At 40.3% G+C, this 27,794-nt stretch overlaps 2 protein-coding genes across 3 annotated transcripts in view; both read right to left on the bottom strand.

Annotated features, from left to right (window-relative positions):
* Positions 1–27,794, bottom strand: part of LOC135711019 (leucine-rich repeat neuronal protein 2-like) — a 451,318-nt gene that overhangs the window by 159,041 nt on the left and 264,483 nt on the right. For both annotated transcript variants that reach the window (XM_065233760.1, XM_065233759.1), the window contains exon 4: positions 6,176–6,702. The gene's annotated coding sequence lies outside the window, so the exon portion shown is untranslated. The remainder of the gene's footprint in view (positions 1–6,175; positions 6,703–27,794) is intronic.
* LOC135711029 (uncharacterized) overlaps positions 17,761–27,794 on the bottom strand; it is a 405,472-nt gene continuing 395,438 nt past the window's right edge. Inside the window, exon 2 of the mRNA XM_065233774.1 lies at positions 17,761–17,809. The gene's annotated coding sequence lies outside the window, so the exon portion shown is untranslated. The remainder of the gene's footprint in view (positions 17,810–27,794) is intronic.

The following is a 27,794-nucleotide window of genomic DNA, read 5'->3' as shown; positions in this document are numbered from 1 at the left end:
TACGTAGGTTGAAGTCAATCAAGAGAGCAGCATTGAGAAGATTTACGAAGTATCGCATGCTTCCCTTCCTATGTGAGGCTGAATCACATGTACCAGCGAGCCAGTCGTGAATGCTTTTCAAGTTTCCAACGAGGCATCCAGCGCAAACTTAAGCTACACCCGAAATCCTTTTGGAACTACGTGAACGAGCAACGCAGGGAACCCGGCCTCCCATCGTCTATGGAATTCAACGGAGAAGTTGCTGCCACTGTTCAGGATATATGCCGCCTTTTTTTTCCGAAAAGTTTGCCAGTTTATTCACTAATGAGATGCCAACTGACGACCATATTAACCTGGCTGCCAGGAACGTGGGTGCTGGGTGCAATTGATGTTAATGCAGAAATGATTTCTAAGGCCGCGACTCTTCTGAAGTCATCCTTCAATCCTGGACCTGATGGAGTTCCATCTGTATTTTTGAAGAGACATATTCCTAGCTTGTTAATTCCGCTTCTTCGCCTGTTCCGAATGTCTCTCTCAGGTGGCATATTTCCATCTTGCTGGAAATTTGTGCACATGTTTCCCGTCCACAAAAAAGGAAGGAAACGAGCTGTGGATAACTATCGAGGAATTACATCGTTAAGTGCCGTTTCGAAGCTATTCGAGCTAGTGATTATGGAACCGTTGCTGTCCCATTGCAAGCATTATTTGAGTGCTGATCAACATGGGTTTACTGTCAGCCGATCTACAACCACCAATCAGCTGTGTCTCACATCGTATATATGTCCAAAAGCATGTCGGATCGGGTTCAAACGTTATTTATTCAGACCTATCCGCAGCATTCGACAAGTTGAACCATGCTATTGCGATTGCTAAACTCGGCAGGCTCGGTGTATGCGGTAATCTTCTGAGTTGGTTTCGATCATATCTTACCGGTCGGCAAATAAAGGTTGCCATAGGAGATTGCAGATCAGCTAGCTTCTTCGCCACATCAGTTATACCTGAGGGAAGCCACATGGGACCGTTATTTTTATACCGTACTTCAACGACGTGCATCTGGGCATCGAAGCTCCTCGGTTATTATATGCAGATGACCTCAAAATCTTCCTACGAATCTGCTTCACTGTCATTTTCTTCAACGTCAGCTGAATGTATTCGCTAGTTGGTGCAGGTTAAACAGAAGTAGTGAACCCAGCCAAATGCTCCGCTATTACGTTCTCACGAAAACAACAACCGATAATATATAGCTATAACCTGCTTGGCTCGACAATCGAACGCGTGAATCAGGTGAAAGACTTGAGTGTGATCTTGGATTCGCAGCTTTCTTGAATGATGCTTGAGCAACACATTGCATGTGTTGTTGATAAGGCGTCAAGAACTTTAGGGTTCATTTTTAGGATAGCTAAAAACTTCACTGATATCTACTGTCTAAAATCTCTCTATTGTTCGCTTGTTCGATCGACGCTTGAGTATTGTTCAGCGGTTTGGAACCCAAACTACAACAACGGTGCCGAGAGAATTGAATCTGTTCAACGTCGCTTTCTTCGTTTTGCGTTGCGTAGATTGCCTTGGAATGATCCGTTTCGATTACCCAGTTACGAAAGCCGTTGTCAACTTATCTACCTAGAACTTCTCCGGACTAGAAGAGACACAAGCAGAGCCCCAACCGTGGCCGATATCCTGCAAGGAAGGACATATTGCGAGGCTATCCTGAGGCAAATTGACCGGAATGTTCAACCCCGACCGCTTCGTAATAACCTTATGCTAAGACTGCCTCTACGTCGCACAAATTATGGAGCGTACATCTGTTTTCGACTTTCATCTCTCCCGTGATGCGCTTCGTCGAAAGTTTTTTTCTGTTTTCAGCCGGCAGGAGTAACTGAATATAAGATATATGTTTGTTAATGTTTCTTATGTTATGACCATGCTTGAATGTATTTTTTTTACCATAGTTGATAAGGTTAACATCATTGGGGCTTCATCCAGCCCGTTGATGTAAAACAACAATAAAACAACAATAAAACATTGTTATACGACTTCTGGTTGTCTGGATATGCTTTGAAGTGTTAGACTCCAAAAATGTTGTCCAGGTCCAAGAGCCATGTTTTGTTTTAAATCTAAGATCTTTAAAATACACCATTTTTAAAGCCAAAAATCTCGCAAAGATCAAGAATGTGAAAAACGGGCCTTACGTAAATTATTGAAAACATTGGAACTATTCTCCGAATTAAAATTTAATTAAATTTTCCCCGGAATTTCCATGAAATTCTACTTTGTAAAAATTCTCAGATTTTCCATTGAATTCATTTAAAAATTCTCTATGAAATTCACTCCGTACCTTGTGATTCTACTAACATTGAACATTTCCTGAAATCGGTAACGGTTGCGGATAATTTGGCACCAGAGCTGGTCTCGGTGATTAAAACCGTGGAAACGGACGTAAAGGCCTAGGATGTGGAACCGGCCTTGGATGTTCTTGAATCGGGAACAGTTTTTGGACATTCGGCATCGGAGCTAGCCTTGGGAGTTCTGGAAATGGAACTGAACATAGATGCTTAGGATTCGGTTCCAACCTTGGATGTTCTTCCATCGGGTACGATTGTGGATAATTCGGAATCGGTTCAAGCAGTGGAACCGGACGTAGAGGTATAGAATTCGGTTCCGATCTTGGATGTTCTTTAATCTGGACCGTTTGTGGAATAGCGTTGCAACCGAATGTAGAGGATAAGGATTCGGTAGTTTGATCTTCATGTTGGGTTTTGCTCGAATGGACACCGGGTTCAAACTGACTTTCCACCTCCGGATCCTGCTCTAGATCTATTAGTTCTTCTGTTGATTGCTGATAGCTTCCACCCATTCCTTCAATCGATTCAAGGATACACCGCTAACTGAATTATTCTCACTCAAAGCTTCCTCCAGCAGCTGATATTTCTGTTCTTCGATAGGCCTTCGCCATTCTTGCTGCTTCTGCTGCAATCGCTCGCTGTAGTTTCGCTTCTGGCGTCTCAATAGCCCTTAAGTCCTTCAGCTTCTGAAGTTTTAGTCTTGCAAGGGCTTGTGAAGAGCGACTCGATGCAAATGATGTTGTTCTGGATGCGTTCTTCGATATATTCTTCTTCTACCCACTGCATAGTTGTAATGGATGGCAAATGGATCGGAAACAACGTTCGTATGACTGGTATCAACTACGCTGGGAAAGGATGTTAGTACTGGTACATCTACTGATTTGGTCTTCCTGGTTCGGTGGCTATCTTGTTGCCTCCCTGGTAGTGTTGATGGAAGACCCCTGCTGACATTTGACTTCGACGACTGCTTCTTATGACCACCACTTAACAAACCGACTGCACCAGATGTTGAACTCGTTGTCTGGACACCTGTTGCGGTATCGGATTTGGTACAGCTTCAGCGATAATTCTGATCCTCCTGCGTGACTCCGACACATTGAAAGCGATGCCATTTTATGCAATCCACAGTGGTCCAGGACTGCAATCTAGTGGAACAAAATTGATAACCCCAAAATTTGTCATTTTCAGTGTTCACTCGGCTGTCGACAGAAGCAGGCTACTCTCGATGAGTGCCACGCGACCGTCTGTTTACTCGGTAGCAACCATTGTTTGGTCCACTTCATTGTTCTTCATCAGCAGCGCTTTCGGTCGATGCGTCGTCAACTTTGGAAAGCAACCGTTTTGTGGTAAGTGTGAAAAGTTTCGTAAGCTCCAAATATTCTGGGACGCCAGGAAAATTCCATGAATTTCAGGAAATCATCGGGAAATTTTGAGAAGTTCCCAAATTTTGGGAAATTCCTGGATTTTCATAAAACTTCATCGATGATAATAATTTTTTTAAGTTATTTTGAGTTAATTGAGTTATTTGTGGTGAATGTGTGAGTGATAACCACGCTTTGCGTCCATTTCTGCAATGGAAGCACTCTGCTCCCCGTTGACGATACTGCCATACAATGAAACCACTGGATGCGGCTCCCGTTTTGATGGATGAGGTTTTTTGGATAGCGGAAGATAAAGTGTTTATTGTGTTGTACCTTTTGACTATAGTCTTAAGATGTTTTGTTTAGTGATCAAGAACCCTCGGCTGCGTAAAGTTAATTCGATTGAGCCTTATGAAATAAATTAATAAACAAAAAAATATTTGCATAAAGTGACTTTGTGTTACCGGCAATGTTTTTAATATAAAAGTGCCATATTTTGTCAAAATAATTATTGTACTAAACCAGTACTAAACAGCTATTAAAAATGTATCTTTTCAGTTACTCATTCTGGAGGTTTAGTGTCTTCCACAAAGTTGTTTTTTAGTCAAAAACATTTTTTTCCTTGATTTGCTTTCCGTCGATCTTGTTTTCCGTGCTGAGCACTAATGCTATATTATTTTTTTTTAGATTTAATGTCTCGAAATCCGTTTTATACACTAAATCATGATGAATGTGGGCGTTTTAGTGGAATACCTGTATAATGAGAGAGAGAGAAGGATTAGTATTTTCCATTGATGTCCACTACTTTATTTGCTTATCCTTGACAGATACGCGTATTTCGTCTACAATGTGCAGACTTCTTCAGTGTCTTGTACTAATACTCGACTGACTGACTAGTCGAGTATTAGTACAAGACACTGAAGAAGTCTGCACATTGTAGACGAAATACGCGTATCTGTCAAGGATAAGCAAATAAAGTAGTGGAATTAAATGGAAAATACTAATCCTTCTCTCTCTCTCTCATTACACTAAATCATGTTTTGTCTCATCAAAAGTAGTCTTTTTTATATATTTTTTACTGACGTTTTCAAATAAAACTTGAAATTTTGCCGAAAATACTACTCTACGATGCGTCAATCGTATCAGAGATATTGAATAAAGACCAATAAATTTGACATGACATTCAAAAGTCATATCTAACTGAAACGTCAGATGTGACTTTTTTATGTGCCTTTAATAATAAAACAGGCAAGCTTTGTATCATTACTTTCTGAGTAATTTTGGATGCATTGAGCAGTTTTTTAGCAAGTCATTCAAACAATTTAATTTAAAAAAAAAATTATAACTCTTTGGGTTTGTTCTTAGCAGGGTTTGAATTCATAAATATAGTACACTCAGGTCTTTTTTTACACGGGGGATACGGTCCGTGTAAAAAAAAAACCGTGTTAAAAATAACCTACGAGATTTTGATTTTTCGCATGCTTGCCATTTGTAATTAAAGCATGATATGGTCCATATAGACATATTTTAAAAATTTCTGTATTTACACCAAAAATTGCGATTTTTTTTAAGTATGCCATTCGGTTACAAATAGCTTGAAACGGATAATGTGATTGGAATCAAGTCGATAGATTGTATCGTTGTCGAGAAATCGTTAAAAACGTACCGTGTAAATCGTGGAAAACCGTGTAAAAAAAAACGTGTAAAAAAAACCGCGTAAAAAAAACCGTGTAAAAAAAGACTTCAGTGTACTGCAATTAGTTAACAATTGAATGTTGGTAATATGCACCAATTCAAACATCGAAAAGGTGAGTCCATCCATTTCACCAAACTCCACTAGTACCATCACTCGCGTGCTCCACCTCACCAGTTGCACCTTCCCGAGATAAACGACCCCCAAATAAGCCTACGACGCGACATAAAACTTCCCCACTGTCATCAATCAGTCAATAAGCCTTCCCATTTGATGATCATAAAAAATCGAAACGAGCTAGAAGAAAAATAGCAATAGATAACTTCGCTCAATCCAGTTCCCCCAGGACCGGGACTAGCAATATTTCAGTTTTTATCACTCTGTCAAGGGTGTAGAATAACAGTAGGTAGGTAGCTCTGCAAGCTGGTGTGCGTGAACCGGGCCGAGTATAACCAGAGACTGCGGCGTTTGTCAGAGGGGGGAACAAAATGACAACGCTGCAAATTTGTTACGACCGGTGTGCCATATTTCCGGATCATCATAAGCGCCATAAAAGCGTGCAGCACTCCAAAGGGATGTCACCGATGATGTTCATTCTGCGAGTCCATCACCGTTTGGGACTGACCATTGTTGAAACAGTTATGGAATGATGGTAAGTGCCACCTGTTTTTGCTTTGATTTGATTTTTTCATCTTTCCCCAACTTTTAAATGTTTCCCCCTGTAATGCTATGAATTAGAATAAAGGTACAATCCCTCTGGATTACCCCAAAATAGAAAGCCAACAATCATCCAAACTCACCTTGAAATCTCGGCGACCGTTCGTTTTACACACAGTTGAGACCCAGATTTGGTGTTGTCAGATCCTCGTTATCTTCGCTTCGAATTTACATAAATTTGAAATTTATTTACATAGTTTCGACCTTCTTCAGCTGCCTTTCAACAGACTGGGACGCGCACACACCCACATACACACAACTGCCCGAAAGTAAAAATTATTAAAATCTAACGGAAACAGACAGGCAAGGGAAAAAAAATCACGAGCACTTATTAGATTCCTTCTCTTCAGCCTGGAAGTTCACTTTCAATTTCACGGTACTGAATTTAAATATTCAATATCCCTGGGCGTGGACCCAGTCGGGGCTCGGAGCAGCTTCCGTTTTTTCTTCTGTTTCGACGACGCTCGGTGTGTCCTTCTTAGCATATGGCTGCCCCTCTATTTTCGCCAGCGGACCAGTGACCGCGACCGGCTACACGTTGGGGCTGTTGCTTTTCTTATCGTGGCTCGGACAAACAGTGGAGGGAAGTGGTTTACTTCCACCTCGTTATCTGCAAAAGACCAGAAATGAAAGCGATATGAAAAAAATGTGCTTGTCCTTTTTTTTGTATATAGAACTGTGGGGGAGGAAAAAAGTATCTTTCTGGAAGTTGTTTCCTCGTAGTGAGGTAGGCTGGTGTTTGTTCATTGTTTAATCTGGACAGGGAAAGAAAAATTCAACATCATGAATGGAAGTTGTGAACAGCCGTACTGTTTCATATTTTTGTTTGTCAGTGAAAGAGAAGCAGGAATCAAAAGTAAGCTTCAGGCAAAATGGGAAGAATATAAAAGGATATATCATAAAAAATATACATGAACGGGAAGAAAGGCGCAACGTGAACTTTAAAGAGCTACGTTTAAGTCGAGTGTTAAAATTTCTTTTAATGTTTAGAAGAGAGTAAGTGAGTCAAGAGCTAGTGAGTGGATGAGTGAGTGAGACTCATTACAACTATTGTTACTCATTCCTTCCTGATTGCTAATTCGCTAACGACTCACTACTTATCTCCGCTGAAAACTTTTTACTTATATTTACACAGTCCATTACAGCATAAATGTCCCATCTCTACTTGATTCCTATTCAAGCGATGGTTTTGTGGTATCGGTATTACCGGTAAAACCGGGTGATTTTCTGGTACCGTAAAACGGGGTATCTTTGATAGTAAAATATAATGATTTAATTTTCTCTCTGCGCTTTTTCGAATTAGAAATTTTGGTTCTATATTGTAGCTTACGTTATTTCCGTTGATATAATATGTAGTTTTAATTTAGTATGTGTTACTGTTTGAAAAAATACTCAACCATCGCTTATGAAATGTATTCCCTGTAAAGCTAAACAAATTCAATGTTGCATCCTTATAGCTTAAGATTTTGTTTGATTACATACTCATGCAAAGTTGTATATTTCATGAACTGAATTGTTTGAGAATCCCTAATTTTCTTTTTAAATTCATATCCCAAATCAAAATACTGAGGTCAGGGCACAAAACTAAAAAAAAAATGCAAATGCTTTAATTTCCGTTAAACATATTATTAACGAGTTAACTCTAGGATCCTCAGTACTTGTTTGAAAAAAATTGGAAAACATCCGACAAGACGATCCCAATTGTGCATTCCAGGAATTGCCGATGAAGATACCGGACATTTCAGACGATGGTTCCAGATATTACCGACCGAGATTCCATATGTTTCCGTATTGGTTTTCAGACGTTGCTGACGGATTCTCCTGTTTTTCTTGAAGGGTTGTGTGCTTTGATGCCTAAAATTGCAAATTTGCACAACGGAGATCCCAGATATCCCCAACGGAGATTCCAGTCATTACCGACGGAGAGACGTTCGCGATGTTGCAAAAATTTCCGATGTGGATTCCAACAGTTCCAATCGGAGATGTCAAACGCTCCCGGTGGGGATTCCCGCAGATGCCGAACAAGATACCTGTCATTCCTGATGCCGATTCCAGATGTTACTGGCAGGGATTTTATATGATTCTGACTTGATGTTCTTGAAGCGTTAGTCATGCGTGATGCGTATTTTGACAGTCTTGAAATCAAGAAATCAATCGTTCCCGACATTCCCAAAGATTATTCCAGCAGTTTCCAAAGGAGATTCCAGACATTTCTCAAGTAATTTCAGACAATTTTTACGATCATTCAAGCAGTTCCCAGTTTCCTATCAAACTATGTCGTTTTAAAAGGTGCACCCGACGTTACTGAAACGTTCCTCATGAGTGTTACGTATGTTGAAATCTAAAATTTAAGATTTTAAACGTTATCGTTCGTATTAATTTTCTACTTTTTCTCCTTCTTCATCTTCTTCTTCTTCCAGGTTTATTAAATTTATTTTTTATCGTTTTCCCGGCTCTCAACTCAATGTTCTAGATGCAATTCCACAGTTTTTAATTGAGAGCTTTCTATTTCAACCAATGCACGATGATACTTTTGCCCAGCGAAGTCGAATAAATTTCGAACCGGGAATCGAACCCACCACTTTGGCTTGGTAATAACATGCTTTTACTGACTAGGATATCTAGTCTAAGACGTTCTAACAGGTTCTCCAGACGTTTCTGAAATGTATCTGGACATTCCCAACGTGGATTACAGCAGTTCCCCACGAAGATGATAGACGTTACCAGTGAGGATTCCAGCAGTTCCCGAAGCAGATACTGAACATTACCAATGAGGATTGCAGATATTACAGATGGAGATATGTTTCCAACTTTTTTTTCTTGATTCGTTTTCCGTCGATCTAGTTTTTTGTACTGAATACCAAAGCTACCGACGCCAGGAAGGTAGCTCCCACACATGGACCCTACCTGTCAACCCATCAACTCATGGACCGGGGACCAACGGTTTTACTTCCCTTCCAAAGGAAGGCGTGATCAGAGATGCTATGCTTCAGCTGTGCCGACTGGGATTGAACCCAGGCCTTTTGGGTGAGAGGCAATCACACTTACCACTACTCCACCGACGCCACTAATCCAGACGTTCCTAAAGTGTATGCGTGTTTCAACGTCTGAAATTGCAGGCTTGGATTGAGACGCTCACGATAGAAATTCCAGACACTCCCATCGTGGATTACAGCAGCTCCCGACGGAGATTCCATATGTGTCCGACTTCCACACGTTTACTCCAGATTTTTTTGAACCGTTCTAAATGAATGTTGCTTGTTATGACTTCCAAAATGGCAGACTTTGTTTCAGACATTCACGACGAGGATTCCAGCAACTTTCCGACGGAGATTTCAGACGTTCCCTAAGTGATTCCTGAAATTTACGACATGTATTCCAGTAGTTCACGGTGGAGATTCCAGACGTAGAGTGTGGGTTCCACCAGTTCTCTATGGAGAAACTGTAAATTCCCGTTGAGGATTCCAGGCAGTGCTGTTAAATTTCATATCATTCGATTGAAGATGAACCAATACAACCATTCAATCAATTCTGTGGAAACGAATTCGCACATGCCCATCATTTGAAGAGGCCCTTTCTCATTCGAACCTCATCGTTACTGTCAATGGAGTCACTCGCTATCATTTGATATATACACTTAATCACGGCTTCCCTGTTCGGTAATTTTTTTTTTACAGTTTTCGAACTGTAAATCACAAAAAAATACCGAACATTCAGCTATTCCCAATGAAACTACTGATGTTCAGTAGCTGCACTGAATTTTCCCTAATATAACAGATTTACGGTGAATGACTAAAACTCAGTAAAATAGAGTACCGAGTTTTCAGTATTCATTATGTTTTACTGAATAGTCATCAAACGAAATTCAAATTTCCTGATCTCAGCAGTAAGTCAACTTGCTTGCATCATCCTGCTCCGTTTCACTTCGCGCACTTGACCTCGAAATTCGCTGTGTGATGATAGAAAACCTTTGTGGAAATAAGTGAAACATCTGGAAGCCAACGCAGAAGTGCAGAAACTTCCACGGAATTGGGCAGTTTATGCATTCTTGCATCGACCAGACGTTTCAATGATTTTGAAGGAAAAACATTTTCTAACATTGCTTTTCAACTCCAGGCATGGACATGCAATGCAGCACACCAAGAGCGCCACCAACCAACCGGCTGAACCACAAGGAAGCGCTAAACGTGAAACTCAGTCCCCTAATAAAAATCGTCGTAAAAAATTCGAATCATTTTAATCCGTTCGTATGGAACTTTTTTGATGAATTCACTGACCTATGTTGGAGGTTATGTGGCTTTCAGTCTTTTGATGCTCAAAAACGGGGTTTTAAGTTTTCATCTGACGTTTCGGTCACATGTATTGTGCCTTTTTCGTAGAATTAACTAAATTCTGTTTTAGTATAAAGAGCCCACAGCATAGGCACAATTTGCATGATGTTCGGTATCGTATGTTGACCACTTCAGTTTTGCGGTGGGGGCGGGAAATTCAAAATGAACCGGCTAGCAGGACTTGGGTACAGTTTTTCGTTTTGACGCCACTTTAACAATGGCGATACCGATACGTACCGACTCTGCAGATCGACTCAGAACCAGGGTTCTGCAGTTTCGAAACAAAGAAAAGAAAATGAACTCTCCGCAGAATCGCTTCATTTCGAGCAATATCATTTTCGTGTAAGTCATCGTGTTTCTTGTTATCGAGTCACGATGAACATTCCTCTTTTCAAACATGACTGGACTATCACTTGTTTCGTTCGTCAAGTGCTTCAGTTCATTTCATTTGAAGCAAAGACTGGTTTCAATTGACACAATTAATGACTCGAAAACTGCTTCCTTCGTTTCTTCCACTTTCACTTCAATTTGGGGCTCATTCGACTTTTCACGACCTGACGACGCAGGCATCAAAATATAGTATCCGGATGTCGGTTGCCGATAGGGATGGCATCCGGATTATGTGTAGTAATTATATATTATTTTATATTAATCGAAAATTAAATTAACGAGGCCAATCTGGAGTCCAAGATGGCAGCCATCGGGGTCAGGGAAATACCCTACAATATGGGAATTTTCGGAACGGGGACGACGCAAAGGTGCCGTAAATAGATGTCCGACGCCATTTTGGAATTCAAGATAGTGGCCATTGGTTTTATGAAGTGTCAAATACCCTAATATATGGTTATTTTCGGAACAGGGACAACGCTTAGATGCCGAAAATCGATATCCGATGCCATTTTGGAATCCAATAAGGCGGCCATCGGGTTTCACAAAAAGTGTCAAATACCCTTAGATCTGAGTATTTCGGAACGAGGACGATGCGTAGATGCTGAAAATCGATATTCGATGCCATTTGCAGGCTATTTGATACTTCTTCTGAAATTGGAAGCCACCATCTTGAATTTCAAGATGGCGTCGGACATCGATTTCTTTCTTCTAGATGTAAGCCCAATTCCAGAAAACCCACATTGTTCGGTATTTGACAGTATTTCACAGTTTTTCTGAACCAAAGCCGCCATCTTGGATTTAAAGACGGCGTGACATCAATTTTCGGCATCTACGTCTCATCCCCATTCTGAAAATAACCATATTTTAGGATATTTGACACTATATTTTAGGATATTTGACACTATTATTTCGTTCGATTTCCGGCTTCTAGACGTTACCCTGATTCTAAAAAAAAAATCGTTTGTATGAGTATTTTTTTCCTTGATTTGTTTTCCGTCGATCTTGTTTTCCGTGCTGAGCACCAATGCTACCGACGCCAGGGAGGCAGCTCCCACACCTGGACCCTACCTATCGACCCATCAACTCATGAACCGGGGACCAATGGCTTTACTTCCCTTCCGAAGGAAGGCGTGATCAGAGATGTTATGCCTCAGAACACCCCGGTGGCGAGTGTATGAGTATTTGATAGAATTTACCACTTTCTCTCAAACCGGAAGCTGCCATCATGGATTTTAAAATGGCGTCGGATATTGATTTCCAATCTCCAGACGTCACCCCGATTCCAAAAATACCCATATTGATGGGACGGCATTAGCATTTCCCATTTTTTTCTGAAATAGGAAGCCACCATATTGGATTTAAAAATGGCATCAATTTACGGCCTCTAGACGCCATCCCGATTCCAAAAATACCTATATTGACGGGTTTTTAACAGCATTTCCCACTTAATCTGAAATCGGAAGCCGCCATCATGGATTTCGAAATGGCATCGAATATCAATGTACGATCTGTACACTTCATACCGATTACAAAAAATACCAATATTGATGTGTATTTGACTGTATTTCCACTTTTTCGAAAATCGGAAGCCGCCATCTTTGATTTCAAAATGCCATCGGATATCGATTTTCATTCTCTAGGCATCATCCCGATTCCCAAAACACCTTTATTGATAAGTATTTGACAGCATTTCCTACTTTTTCTTAAACTGGAAGCTGCCATCTTGGATTTCAAAATGGCGTCACATATCAATTTTTGATCTCAAGACGTCACCCTGATTCTTCTTCTTCTTCTTCTTCTTTCCTTTATTTAACGTCGGTCTCTGTTCCGCAATCTAGTGCCAATCACCGACGGACATCGATTGCCATCCATTGACGGCAATTGAATGTGCAGGAAGGCAGCTTCCACACCTGCGTAGGATATCGCACCCATTCACAACACACATGGGCCGGGGACCAACGGCTTTACTTCCCTTCCGAAGGAAGACGTGACCAGAGATTTTTATGCCTCAGAAAAATCCCACCGACCTCGGCTGGGATGGATCCCAGACCCATTGGGGTGTTAGAAAGCAGTCACGCTTACTACAACACCACCGGCGCCGGCTGTCACCCCGATTCAAAAAATACCCATATTGATTTGTAAACAAACCACCCGACAATGATAAATTTGGCATCCACGTGCACAGATCTATGCGCATACTAGCAATGGGCGATATTGTGAAAAGTATCGATACTTGAGTATCGAGATATCGAATTGGAATGTATCGATAAGCTCAAAATATCGGGTGACAAGTATCGATATTATCGATATTTCCGTATCGATACAGGTTTTGGAGAAATTTCGTTTTTCTAAATAATACGGCAGGAGATAAAAAGTAAAGAATTGTGTTATTATATAACAGAAAATTGAACATTCTAGTAGCGTTGAGTCTGAATTGGTTTTCACATGTTCAGCCAGTCCTGGACGGTACAGATGTTACCATCCTTGATATTTAGTCGATTGCGATCAAGAAGAGGTGATCTAGGAATGACTTTCTGTTGTAAATAGTTTTGAGGCTCTCCGGATATTCCGCTCAATTGGTTGGGTTGGGTTTCATCGATGCCGTTTTTTTCCACGACCTAGTTTGGTTAGCTACCAAACGATCGTGAATGTCCCACAGGCTTTGTTTGCTGCCTTGAATCTAGCTCGGTAGATCATCGTTGGTAGTGTCTTCATTTGTGTGTTACGTGTGTTACTGCTCTACCCTGTCTGCTGCTTCAAATTTATTGTTTATTGTATTACATTTTATTTGTGCTACCATCGGTAACAAGAACGCTAATTAAAATGAAATACACGGTATTTAAAAGCTTTACTTAAACCTTATTTTCGATATTCCATTCCGTGTATTTGGCTTTGAATTGCTTTACCAAGTGATCTTTAGTATGAGAATCCTCTAAGGGGCGTGTGACAAGAGCGATGGATTTCATAGCTTTTTGGTCGTCGTCGACGAAATGTAAGGTCATACCCAAATAACTCTTATTGGTTCCATCTGCTGTCATACTGTATTTGTCAAAGCATCTGATTTTCAATCTGATTATTTTGCTCAATGACTATGACAATGGCAATGACAGTAAGATATTTGGAATTAAATTAAGTTGAAATTTGCATCTAGAGAATCGATTAAAAAAATATTCAGGTGTATCGATATAATATCGGGATAAAGGTATCGATACACAGAAATATCGGACTTAGTAGTATCGATACAAAATATTGAAATATCGACTTAAAAGTATCGATATTATCGATATTGATACAGTATCGCCCATTGCTAGCGCATACGCTTAAATGAACCGAGTGAACAAACAACAAAAGTCATAAAAACTGCATGAATTTGGATCGAACAGCTTCGCTTCAATGCAAAAGTAAGTTCATTTGACAATGAAATAAGAAATGAAGACGAGTCAAGCCAAAACAAACAGCATGAAAACTGATCGAAAGTGGTTCTGTTGATGTTGACGGGGATCTGCTCGAAGAGAAGACAGAATGACTTTCAATTGAAAGTGATGGTTGACAGGTTCATCGTCACATGACGATTTTCGATTGAAAGTAACTTTGTGGGGCCCTGCTCAGAACTGACAGCAGTAGAAAGAAAGAAGGATAATCTGAAAGGCAGCCGAACAATTTTCTCTACCAGATTGAATGCGTAGCATCCGAATGCTAAATAGTCTAGTCAGATAGTTTTTGGCTCACTGATTTAAATCAGTTGGTTTGGCCGCAGCAGTTTTACGGTATATGCGTGACGCCTACGTTTAGGTATGTTTAACGCTAGAAAATAAAAAAGTTATTATTTCTCCAAAATTCTCATTCAGCTCACTCAGCAGAATGCAATCGTAAAAGACTCAACATGGAAAAATAATATGTTAGGAATCATCCCCACTACTACACTCAGAATCATTCATGTTACGCTCAGCTGTCTATTTTGCTCAATTCTGCGTTCACCGAAGAAAATAGAAGCCTGCTAATTGGCAAATCAAAGCAAAGCCAAAACTGATCATGCAACACCTAATTTTATATGCACAATTACAGAAATAATGATTTACTAAAAAAAAATGTCATGCAATTTAAAAGATTTCAAAACGTCATTACCATTTTCACCCACTCGCCATCTGTGAGTCAACCGTCACTTGGATTCTTCAATACGAACGAAATCAGTGTGGCTAGCACAAGCTGCTGATGTTTAAATGATCTTTATTTCTTTTATTTGTTTGGTTTACATGTCTGAATTATCAAGTGACACAGATGCGTCTTTTCAACTTTAGTACATTTGAAATTTTAATTATTATTTACAGTTCCTAGTCCTATCAGGCCTGTTTTAGAGTATGACCACCTTGGTGGGATTGGTTTGTTTTGAATTCGAAAAAGGAGACTACTTATAACTACTATTCACAACTTTAACTAATTTATAACTACTATATACACCGAACCTACTATACACAAATTGCTTATCAAAGTAAGTCATCTATTTTTAAATCTAATTTTGGAACGTTCGCCTCTTGGTGGAGGTCTGAAATTCTTGTGTCAAGGACATCATCAGCACTCTAATCTGATCGACCTGGATTTTGTTCCTGTGAGTCTGTGCACATGATTCCCATACCGAAGCTGCGTAGAGGATCGCAGGTGCTATGATTTGTTTGTTCACCCTTGAGAGGCGGGATCTGCGGCAAATCAGCGGATACAGACACCTAACCAAGGCAGAACACTTGACTACAGTTTTCTCTACCTACGAACGGAAGAGGAGCTTTTCATCGAGCAACATCCCGAGATAGGTTACTTCGGCGGACCACTCAACCCTTGTGTCATCCACGATTACAGTGCAAGAGGGAGCCGGTTTTAGTTTTGGTGATTGTCGATGGAGGAACATTGATTTTGATTTTCCACGTTGTGGCATGATCAGCAAAGACGTCAAGGCATCGTTGGAGCTTGTTTATTATTTCGCGACCCAAGTAACAATTTGGGTTTTATGAGGGTTCTGTAGACTATGATTTAAACTTGTAGAATGCTTTAAAACCTCGATAAAACTTGCAATGCTACTTGGGGAGGCATCCTACCCTTGACGGTTATTGCGGTATCGTCTGCAAACAGGAAGAACACGCAACCGTCTCCAAGGGGAGGAATGTCAAGGGAAGATGCTGTTATGCAATGGGCACCTGCTGGGTTGGAGAACGTGTTTGAAAGGCAGCCATTACACGATATCTTGAACGACCTTTGCCGAAGGTAGTTACGGGTGATTTTAACAAGATTCGAAGGAAAGTTGAAGTTACAAAGCTTGTATACAAGCCCATTGTGCCAGACATTGTCAAACGCTTTCTCAACGTCTAACAATGTCATGGCTGTGGACTTGGATACAGCCTTGTTACTTCGGATGTTATTCATCACCCACTAGTACGGCAAAATGGACGTCTCGTCAGAAGACGATATGGACATTTTGTCGGAAGATGACACCAGTTTGCCACTCGATGGCAAGAAAAGACGAAAACGTCCTGTCATTCATGGTTCGTCTCAGAAAAGCCCCCGATCGCGAGCCTATCCAGATGACTCGACTGGGCCATGGGTTGTCTACTTTCAGCCCAAAAACAAACCTTTGAACTTGATGCAAATTTCCACTGATCTGACGAAGCGATACTCGGCCGTGACCGAAATCACGAAGGTTAGGCATAATAAACTTCGTGTTGTCGTTTCAAACCTGAAGCAGGCTAACGAGATTGCTGCCTCCCAGCTCTTTACGATTGAGTACAGGGTTTACATACCAGCTCGTGATGTGGAGATCGAAGGTGTGGTCACCGAAGCGAGTCTGACCCCCGAGATCTTGGAGAAGCAGGCGGTTGGCCGTTTCAAGAACCCCTTGCTCCCCCCGGTGAAGATACTGGATGTCCAAAAACTGGGCTCAGTATCTGTCAGCGAGGGTAAAAAGAGTTTTACCCCCACAGACTCGTTTCGCGTGACCTTTTCTGGTTCAGCCCTTCCTCAGTATATCGAGCTGGGAAAACTTCGACTACCTGTGCGCTTGTTCGTTCTCCGGGTCATGAACTGCCAAAACTGTAAGCAGTTGGGACATACGGCCTCCCACTGTGGCAGCAAGGCACGCTGTTCCAAATGCGGAGAGAAGCATGGGGATGACACCTGTGCAGCTACCGCACCAAAATGCGTGTACTGTAAGGGAACTCCTCATGGTATCTCGTCATGCCCGGTGTACAAACAACGCGGGGAAAAACTAGAGCGCTCTCTTAAAGAACGCCATCGACCAACGAAACAAATCCCTTCGCTCTTTTGTCAGATGACGAGTCTGGCTCTGACTTGGCTGAGGAGGGAGTTTCTTTCAGTTTTCCGGAAGGTTCTGCCCGGAAACGAAAACGCATCCGTTCGCGGAAAGTTGCAGATCAAGAACCCCAAATCAGCTTGCCCAAATCAAGGAGTGGTGGAAAAAAGGAGACTTCTACTCCTCCTGGATTCCGCAGAACTGATTATACCCAGGATTTTCCACCTCTCCCGGGGACATCCAAAACCCCCGATGCCCCAATTTTCAGAACACAAGCCCCTTCTTCATCTGGGTTGTTCTCATTTGATAACATTGTGGACAGTATCCTCAATTACCTCGATATTTCTGATCCTCTGAAAAGCATTGTTCTGGCAATGCTTCCTACTGTGAAAACCCTCTTGAAGCAATTGACATTGAAGTGGCCCCTCATTGCAGCAATCATTTCTTTCGATGGATAATTTTCCAAACGAGGTCGGGGATTTGATCACTGTTCTACAGTGGAATTGTCGAAGTCTTATTCCTAAGATAGAATCGTTTAAGTTTTTGGTTCACAATAATGATTGTGATGCATTTGCTCTATGTGAAACTTGGCTCTCTTCAGATATCGATCTTCCTTTTCATGATTTTAACATTATTCGACTGGATCGTGAGGATTCGCGTGGAGGAGGAGTACTTTTGGGGATCAAAAAGTGCCATTCCTTCTATAGAGTGAATCTTCCACAATTTCCAGGTATTGAAGTTGTCGCATGTCAGGCTTTTGTTAAAGGCAAGAGCCTTTGTATTGCTTCTGTGTATATTCCTCCCCGAGTTTCGATTAGTCAAAAACAACTTTCAGATATCTGTTCAGTTCTTCCTACTCCGCGGTTGATTATGGGAGATTTTAATTCCCACGGTACAGGCTGGGGGGAACTGTATGATGACAACCGTTCTACTTTGATATATGACCTCTGTGATAACTTCAATATGACAATTCTTAACAATGGAGAAGTAACACGTCTGGCTGGTCCATCCTCAAATGGAAGTAGATTAGACCTCACACTTTGCTCTAATTCATTATCGTTGGATTGCACGTGGAATGTGATCCAGGATCCCCACGGTAGTGATCACTTGCCGATCGGCATTTCGATTGCCAGTGGGTTCAATTCGTCGGAATCCGTTAACGTCGCGTACGACCTCACCCGTAATATCGATTGGACAACGTTCAAGACCGCGATAGATGAAGCCGTGTCGTCGGTAGAAGAGCTTCCACCGTTGGAGGAATATAACTTCCTCTCCAATCTGATCTTGGACAGCGCGCTTCGAGCTCAAACTCGGCCGGTTCCAGGAACGTCTTTTCGTAGGAAACCTCCTACCCCTTGGTGGGACCAGCAATGCACTGAGATTTATCGTAAAAAATCCGACACGTTTAAGCTTTTCCGGAAACGCGGAACACCCGAGTATTTCGAAGCGTACTCAACTCTTGAACGCGAACTCAAGAGCCTCATCAAAGCCAAGAAATGCGGATACTGGCGGCAATTCGTGGACGGTTTATCGCGCGAAACGTCGATGAATACGCTTTGGAACACGGCGCGAAGGATGCGTAACCGGTCTTCAAACAACGAGAGCGAGGAGTACTCGGATCGGTGGATTCTCAAGTTCGCGCGAAAAGTATGTCCTGATTCCGTGCCGGCACAGATGATTCCTCGCGAAACGACGAATTCGGTAGACGAGATCAGCCAGCCTTTTTCAATGCTGGAGCTCTCACTCGCGCTCCTTTCGTGTCGCAATTCGGCTCCGGGGGCTGATAGGATCAAGTTCGACTTGTTGAAGAACCTCCCAGACGTCGCTAAGAGGCGCATGTTGAACTTGTTTTGTCAGTTCCCGGAGTTCAATATTGTTCCAGTTGATTGGAGGCGAGTGAGGGTTATAGCCATTAAAAAGCCTGAAAACCCGCGTCAGATCATAACTCGTATCGTCCCATCGCGATGTTATCGAGCATTCGAAAATTGTTGGAGAAAATGATCCTTTTTCGCCTCGACAAATGGGTTGAGACGAACCACCTACTCTCAGATACTCAATTTGGTTTCCGTAGGGGTAAGGGAACGAACGACTGTCTCGCGTTGCTTTCCACAGAAATCCAGTTGGCTTTTGCTAAAAAAGAGCAAATGGCTTCTGTGTTCTTGGATATTAAGGGGGCTTTTGATTCAGTATCGGTTGAAGTCCTTTCAGACAAACTCCACGCTTGTGGCCTTTCCCCATTAATTAATAACTTTTTGTACAATTTGCTGTCAGAGAAACATATGAGCTTTTCTCATGGAAACTCTACAGCTTCTCAATTTAGTTACATGGGTCTCCCCCAGGGCTCATGTTTAAGCCCCCTTTTGTACAATTTCTATGTCAGAGAAATTGACAATTGTCTAAGTGACAACTGCACGTTGACACAACTTGCAGATGATGGCGTAGTTTCTATGACAGGGCCCACAGGGGTCAACCTGCAAGAACCCTTACAGGATACCTTAGACAATTTGTCTACTTGGGCTATCCAGCTAGGTATCGAATTCTCCACGGAGAAAACTGAGTTGGTCGTTTTTTCTAGGAAGCATAGCCCAGCACAACCGAAGCTTCATCTTTTGGGTAAGCCGATCACTCATTCCATGTCTTTCAAATATCTTGGGGTCTGTTCGATTCCAAATGCACCTGGAGATCCCACATTGAGTATCTGAGACGAAAATGCCAACAAAGGATCAATTTTCTCCGAACAATTACCGGAACGTGGTGGGGAGCTCATCCGCAAGATCTTCTAACGTTGTACCGGAAAACCGATTTTATCGGTTTTGGAGTACGGTAGTTTTTGCTTCCAGTCGGCGGCTAAAACTCACATCATCAAACTGGAACGTATCCAGTATCGTTGTCTTCGTATCGCGTTAGGATGCATGCACTCGACTCATACGATGAGTCTCGAAGTGTTGGCGGGCATGTTGCCACTATCGGATCGGTTTTCGGAATTGTCCCTCAGGCTCCTCACCCGTTGTGAAGTTATGAACCCACTGGTAATCGAAAACTTTGAGAAGCTTCTTGAGCTAAACCCTCAAACTCGTTTTATGTCATTGTACTACGTGTACATAACTCAGGATGTCAGCCCTTCACAGCATAATCCCCATCGTGTATGCTTCTCCGACTTCGGCAATTCAGTTAGTTTTGATTTATCTATGACGCGGGAGATTCGTGGAATCCCAGAACATCATCGTTCAATGATTGTTCCGTCAATTTACGCTGCAAAGTTTGGCCAAGTTGATTCTGCAAGATCGTTCTTCACAGATGGATCACTAATAGAGTCGTCCGCTGGTTTTGGTATTTTTAACGAATTTCATAGTGCCTCTCGAATGCTTCAAGCTCCTTGTTCCGTATATGTTGCTGAACTGGCGGCAATATACTATACGCTAGAAACGATCGCCTCACTTGCACCAGATCACTATTTTATTTTTACGGATAGTCTCAGTTCTGTCGAGGCTATTCGATCCATGAGGCCGGTAAAGCACTCCTCGTATTTTCTCATGAAAATACGAGAGCTTCTGAGTGCTTTATCTTTAAGATCTTTTGTCATCACCTTTGCATGGGTCCCATCTCACTGCTCGATTCCGGGCAATGAGAAGGCGGACTCGCTTGCTAAGGTGGGCGCTGCTATGCAAGGCGATATTTACGATCGACAAATCGCCTACGATGAATTTTTCTTCATTTATCGTCAACAGTCGCTCGCCAGCTGGCAAAATAAATGGAGTGAAGGAAGTTTGGGACGATGGCTATTCTCGATCATCCCTAAGGTGTCGAAGAGTCCTTGGTTCAAGGGGTTGGATGTGGGTCGAGACTTCATTCGTGTGATGTCTCGCCTCATGTCCAATCACTATTCGTTAAACGCTCACTTGTTCCGTGTTGGGCTGAAGGACAGCAATCTCTGTGAATGTGGACAAGGTTACCGAGACGCCGATCACATCCTTTGGTCTTGTGCTGAGCATCGTGGAGTCAGATCTGAGCTGTGCGATTCCCTTCGGGCTCGAGGTAAACAACCTAATGTTCCAGTTTGGGATATTTTGGCTAGACGTGATCTGGAGTTTATGAAACTCATATATGTTTACTTTAAGAATACTAACCTTAGATTGTAAGTTTGATTAATCTTGTGTTTAGTTTGTGTATTGTGCGTGTAGTTTTTTTTATGTTTGTTTTCAAGATGAATAGAAATAAGTTCATGTTTTAGGATTAATTAAATATTTATATAATAAATCATATTTCAAACCTCCTTCTCCCTTTCCCCATCCAAAAAAATGTAAATCTCCACTAACCTCGAGACGACCGCGAGTAATCGGTTCAATTCCTTTAACTCTAGATTTAAGACATTATTCATGTATAATGCAAATGATAACTCGGCTCTGTAAAGTTTATTCGATTGAGCCTGTACAAATAAATTAATATAAAAAAAAAAAATGAATTTTGGTATAAAATCATTCAACCCTTTTAATAGCACGAACGGCCCCAGTTCTATTTTCAACGCAGCAACCAAAATTATCGCCAAAAGGCTCATAAACACTTCAATTTATTCCCGGCGCCAACTTCCCAAGCATGTTTCTTATTAAAACTTTTCGTTCTATCCCCCCAGATTTCTGAGCTTGCATTTTATGCGATTCCTTATTAAAGCACATGACGATGTCTTTCGGTTTCCTTAGAGCCATCCTAAAATAGGGGAGAATCAAGGAGGCATAAGAGAAAAAAATGCAAAATTAAGGAACCATGATGCGGCAATGGCCGCTTGGGGAGCATCCGATAAAAATAATGCTCCATGAGTGAATTCCGTTGCAGTAAGCAGTTTCACTGTGGATCCGAGGGGAAGGTCGCTTATTGACGATGATTTGATTGTAAGATAAGGACTATGATTGCATTGCAATTTCGTTTTAGGCTTTTTGTTTCCTTCAAGAGACTAAATTACATTAATGGAGACGGCAACCACTGTCTCCTTTCTTCTACTTTCAAGCGGTGAATGGTTTGACCTTCTTTTCCTGCAGTTATTACAGTTCGTTATCCTTACTGCATTGGACCACTACTCTCCGGGTGTTCCCAGTCGGAGACCTAGTCGTGCTGTCTGCAGGCTCTGGTGAAATATTTGAACTGGATGGAGTTTTCCAACGTGAAGATGAAAAAAAAAACTGCAGTCATATATTTTAAATTCACTTGCCATCAACTGGACTAACGGCGGCGTCGTCGTTGACGACGACGACGACGGGTCAAAGAATTGCAATCGAGAAGATAAAAGCATTCAGTTTCGCAACACACTCTACTGGGGCAAAGTGGCAACTGAGCGGCAGAGAGTGCGATAATGTGGAAAATGGAGAGGGATGAAACCCGCGAGCCCTCGGGGTTGACCCCCACTTTCAGGATTGGGCTGTGTGAGAGAAAATAGGAGTATGTCTAGTCGAGTGAAACTGAACTCTCTGCTCGTGCCGATTGCCATCCGTAGCGAAGGCAGAGACGTCCACTTAAATTCTGTGCCAGAAAGGGGAATTGAAAAATTCTAGACTGGTTGGAAGTTGGAAAGCATTTGCGACTATGGCGGAGGACAACTGCCTAGTGCATTTGGCCAATGGCAATGCACTCTCGTAGAGTCGATGCATAAAGTGCGCGGCCGCCGAGCCGTCGTCGTCATCACCGGAAGGCAATAGGAAGTCAGATATTTTCATATTTTAGCATAAGTTTTGTTCGATCGGGAGGAAAAAGGCAAAATTGGAAAACAAAATTGGTTGACTTGAGCTTTTCGGTTGCGCTGTGTGTTTTACTGGCATCGTTTCGATTTTTAAGAGGATTTATCGGTTGCCAGTTGAATGGTGACCTACTTTATGAAGTATATTTGAATTAAAGCATTGATGTCACATTAAGGTGATACGATTCAGAATCCCGGGCTCTGATGCCATTTCACATTTTCAAGCGGATGGATTATAGTAGAACCAATACCAATGCACATGATGGTCCCAAAGACGTATTTAGGAAGGGAAACATGTTTGCGCCCAAACCGTCAGTTTTAGGTACATGGTTTCTTAGGAAACGCTGCTTCTTTTTTTTTGTTCAATCTTTTTATGTTCGTAAAATTAGGGTGGCCCATAAAATTGGTGAATTGAAAATACAAACTTTTTATGATTATGATGATGATGGTCCCACCTCTTACGCCTACAAAGGTTTGAGCTGGACGATTTATCTTTAAGATAATTAAATATGACATTTTAACCAGGTTGGCAAACAAAATCGAACTGGTTTCAGTTACAGATATAAATTCCCTCTAGAGTTTACAGTTGCTTCACAGCGATATAAATTTGGAAAAGCTCAGGCGTCACCCTCTTAGTTCGCCTTTTTGTCCACCTAAAATATTCACAAGTATTACAAGCAATCAAGAGTTAATGAACAATCAACAAAGCATCCTATTACACTAGAAACCCTGCAATCTGATGCTATCATAATTTTCAGCAATATCAGGAATGCTCACGAACCCCCCACATTTGCCAGAAAACTTACTACTAACTCAAGGTATCTTCCAAATAAGCTTCAAAATTGCATTTTTTTTTTTATCAAATGTTAAATTCAGTCCTCTATATCCGCAATACGCGCGCGAGGCTCAAACCTTTGTAGACTACTATTTTTGTACTACTACTATTCAATCATATATCAAAAATCCATCATCACCATCGTGGCGAACAAAATAGTTTTTGCAGTGCTACAATAATTATTAAAAGTCATTATAACAGCTATCTATACAAAATAATCCTTTAAAAATTATTTCGTCAAGATACATAATTTGTCAATTCATAAAAAAAATCACTGGATCACCGTTCAAAAGACAGTTTTAACGTGTGAAATGCACTGTCTCTTAAATTCTGCTAATGTTGTTGAACGTTTAATGTGTCTAGGCATCGAATTGAAAACATTTATTCCTTTAAAAAATAATGAATTCTGTGAAGCACAAGTCAAGAAATGTGGTGTTCTTATTTCAGCCGCGTTTCTAGTATTATATCTATGATAGTCACTTCCTCTTTCAATTCGATCACACAAATATCGAGGCAGCAAACCGTTAACTACTTTAAAAATGAACACCATAGTCAAATATACAATTCTTTGCTTCACCGACAACCATTGTAAGGCGTCTAGCATCAAAGTTGAGGAAGTGAATCTATTACATCTCAAAATCAAACACATTATTTTATTCTGCAAGCGCTGTAATCTCGATATTTGTGTTGCATTGGACAGACATAAAATGGATGGGCAAAAGTCAAGATGAGGAGAGATGATTGATTTGTATAGCTGTATTTTACTGGCAATAGTTAAATCGTTTTTCAATCGAAATAGAATTCCATACTTCATGGCATTTTTTAATGACATTGTCAATGTGAGATTTGAACTTAAGTTTGTCATCAATAATCACGCCAAGATATTTAATCTCCCGAACGCGATCAATAGTCTCATGACTAATTACAACAGAGACGTTCTCATTTAATCGATTATGTGAACTTACCATAAATTTAGTTTTTCTTGTATTCAATTTCAACTGCTTCTACTTCAACCATCTACTATGAGAACGCAAATCTTCATTCAAGTGTAAAACGGCATCATATTAATCATTAGTTGCAATGAATAATACAGTATCATCTGCAAAAAGATTAATGTCGCAAAATCTCAAAACACGTCGCAAGTCATTAATATACATAATAAATAACAGCAGCCACTAATACACTTCTCTGGGGCACTCTAAGGTTACTCCACACGGGACTGGAAACAGATTCATTAAAAATAGCCCGTTGAGTTCTGTCACACAAGTAGCTTTCAAACCATTTATATGCAGTACTCGTAATTCCAAAGCGCTTGATTGTACTTAACAGTAAGAGCCTAGAAATCGTTTCAAAAGCGCGTTTCAGATCAAAAAAAAAAAACAGCAAAAATCGTATCTTTACGCTCCAAGTTGTCTTTCCACTTCGCTAACACCAAATTCAATGCAGTTTCACAAGAATGACCTTCCCGATATCCCGATTGTTCTGGTATCAACATAGAGTTGCTATTCAAATACTCCAACAGCTGGCCTTTAACAACAAGTTCTAAGATTTTCTCTAATGTGTGCAACATGTTGATGGGTCGAAACTCTTCGGCTTTAATCGTTCCAGCAACTTTTTGAATAGGAACCACTAAGGATTCCTTCCAAATTTGTGGCACATGTCCATTCTGCATCATTTGAGATAGACCAAATCAGTGTTCTAAACAGTTGTAGAAAAATTAATTCAAAGCAACTTTGTTGAAGACAGAACGTTTTTATCCCTTATGGTTCATGAGTTATGATTTTTTTTTAAACAAGCAGTTTAGGGTGGCCACTAAAATCGGTTTTCTTTGAATATCTTTTTATGGGTTAATTTTTCGTAAAAAACATTGTTCTGATTACTTTTAGAACTTTTGATGACGCATATTTTTGCTCAAGCAACTAGGTTACTATCTTTTTTGATTAGAAAGTTAGAGGCTATTTTCTTCGAAAAAAATTACTCTTTTCAATTGTCAATATCTCAAACTGAAGCAAACTGATTTTCAAACATTTAATTTCATTGGAAACATCGTTTTTTTGTTCAGTTCAAAGCGTTTAATTTAATTTATAAAAAAGAAATATTTTTCAGCAAAAACTAGCCATAACTTTTCAAATAAAAGAGAAACTTGGCAAAAATATGCGTCATAAAAAGTTCTTAGAGTTTTTTTTTTTAATAATGCGTTTATTTTTCCAGGCTCATTTGCTGTAGCTTTATGGAGCCGATATACATTGTTGAGATAACAAAATTACTTAAAACTAACGTTAGTAAAGCGGGGGCAAAACTCACGGCTTTCTCGAGGTTAGGAGTAACAAATTGTAACAAATGGATGGCAGGGTAGGGATTGAGAACACAAGGTTTGTAGTAGTTCTTAAAGTGTCTAGTATAAAAATTTCACGGGAAATGAAAGTATAAAAAAATATTTAAGGAATGCCGATTGTCTAGGGGCCACTGTAACATTCTTGTTTAAAAAAAAAATCATAACTCATGAACCATAATAGATAGATATATGGTGCGTGTGTGTATGTGTGTGCTTTGAAAAAGGCATTGTGTATTGGTGTGCTTAGAAAAAGGCATTGTGAAGCTTGCTACAGTATACACCGCAGATTATAAAACTATTATAAATTTCAAAAACTTTCGCAAACAATCGTTAAACACATTAAAGCCTATCTGCAAGCTTACTTTTCTAGCTATCTCTTGGTTACTAAAGAATAGTGGGCGGATGTGTCCGTCATATGTTTTGCTTAGTCTAAATGTGAAAAAAGTATAAATTTGCTAATATTTTATTAGAAACTGTCACTTAAAACAGTGCAGACATTCTTTTTTACCATCCATTCAACGTAAAATAAGCCGAGGAACATTTCTTCTCAAGCAACCAAGTTTATAAACACATTATTTTTTGCTATATTTGAACAAAACAGTAACAAGAAACAACGATTTTTTTCAAAAAAAAATGTGATATCGCTACACTATAACAACCATAAAAAAATATGCAATCAACAGAACTGCACAAATTATTCAATCTTAGATACTCTTAATATGTAAAAATGATCAAAATATATTGAAATTAAAAAATAACAACTAAAATTTGTAAGGTTTTGGCCAGCCAGGAACCACTGAGCATTGGCTTGGCCAGAAAATTTTACTGAAAGGGTCCTTGGGAGGGCTGTGTTTTTTGTTCTGTTAAACTACGGTTAAATATAAACTCTTGAACTGCTATTCAATCGAAAAGCGTCAAGGCTATTTGTTATTTAATTATCCTGTGGGATACATTTCCACTTCGTCAAATAAAATGACCTATTATGGCGCGACTTATCATCATTTTAATTGTTAAACATTAAATTTCATATTTATTTCAAAACAAGCATATTGTCCGGATCTCAATTCTGCGAGTAATATAATTCCATGAATTTTGTAACTAGATTTTTTTTGCAGATTCATATTCAAACATCAATTAAGTCACAGACAAAATTAAATTCAAAGACTTATAATGTCAAAAATTTCTGGCTGTTGTTCACAATATATATATTTTTATTTGATTAGGCTCAACCGAATAAACTTTACAGAGCCGAGTATTCTTGGTCACTATACAATACATCTTAAAACTATTGTCAAAAGATGTAACACAATAAACATTTTATCTTCCGCTATCCAATAAGCTTCCTGCACCAGAACGAAAGCCGCTTCCAGTGGTTTCATTCTATGGCAGATTCGCCAACGAGGGTCAGAGTGCTTCCATTGCAGCAATGGACGCAAAACGTGGTCAGCACTCACACATTCATCACGAATCGGTTGCTTTCCAAAGTCGACGACGCATCGACCGAAAGAACTGCTGATGAAGAACAATGACCAGGTGACCAATGAATGGACCACACAATGGTTGCTGCCGAGTTTAAAATTTGATCAATTATCATAATGTTAATACTAATGTTAAATTTTTTTTATATCTTTATTAAGGAGACTTTCAGCCCTGGGCTGGTTTGTCTCCTAAGGTTAAATTACAAGCTCTATCTTAGACTGTAATTTCTCAAAAATTCTAGAGAATTTATATTAAAAAAATGATTTCAGAATTTTAACAATTGTTTTTTATTCCTTAAAACGAAATAATAAA

This window comes from Ochlerotatus camptorhynchus, unplaced genomic scaffold, assembly GCF_037179485.1.
Source record: "Ochlerotatus camptorhynchus isolate MF236.1 unplaced genomic scaffold, CSIRO-AGI_Acam_v1.1 ptg000416l, whole genome shotgun sequence".
In the NCBI taxonomy this organism is placed as follows: domain Eukaryota; kingdom Metazoa; phylum Arthropoda; class Insecta; order Diptera; family Culicidae; genus Ochlerotatus; species Ochlerotatus camptorhynchus.
Note: the sequence above shows the minus strand (reverse complement) of the source record. Positions and strands in the feature narration are given on the sequence as shown.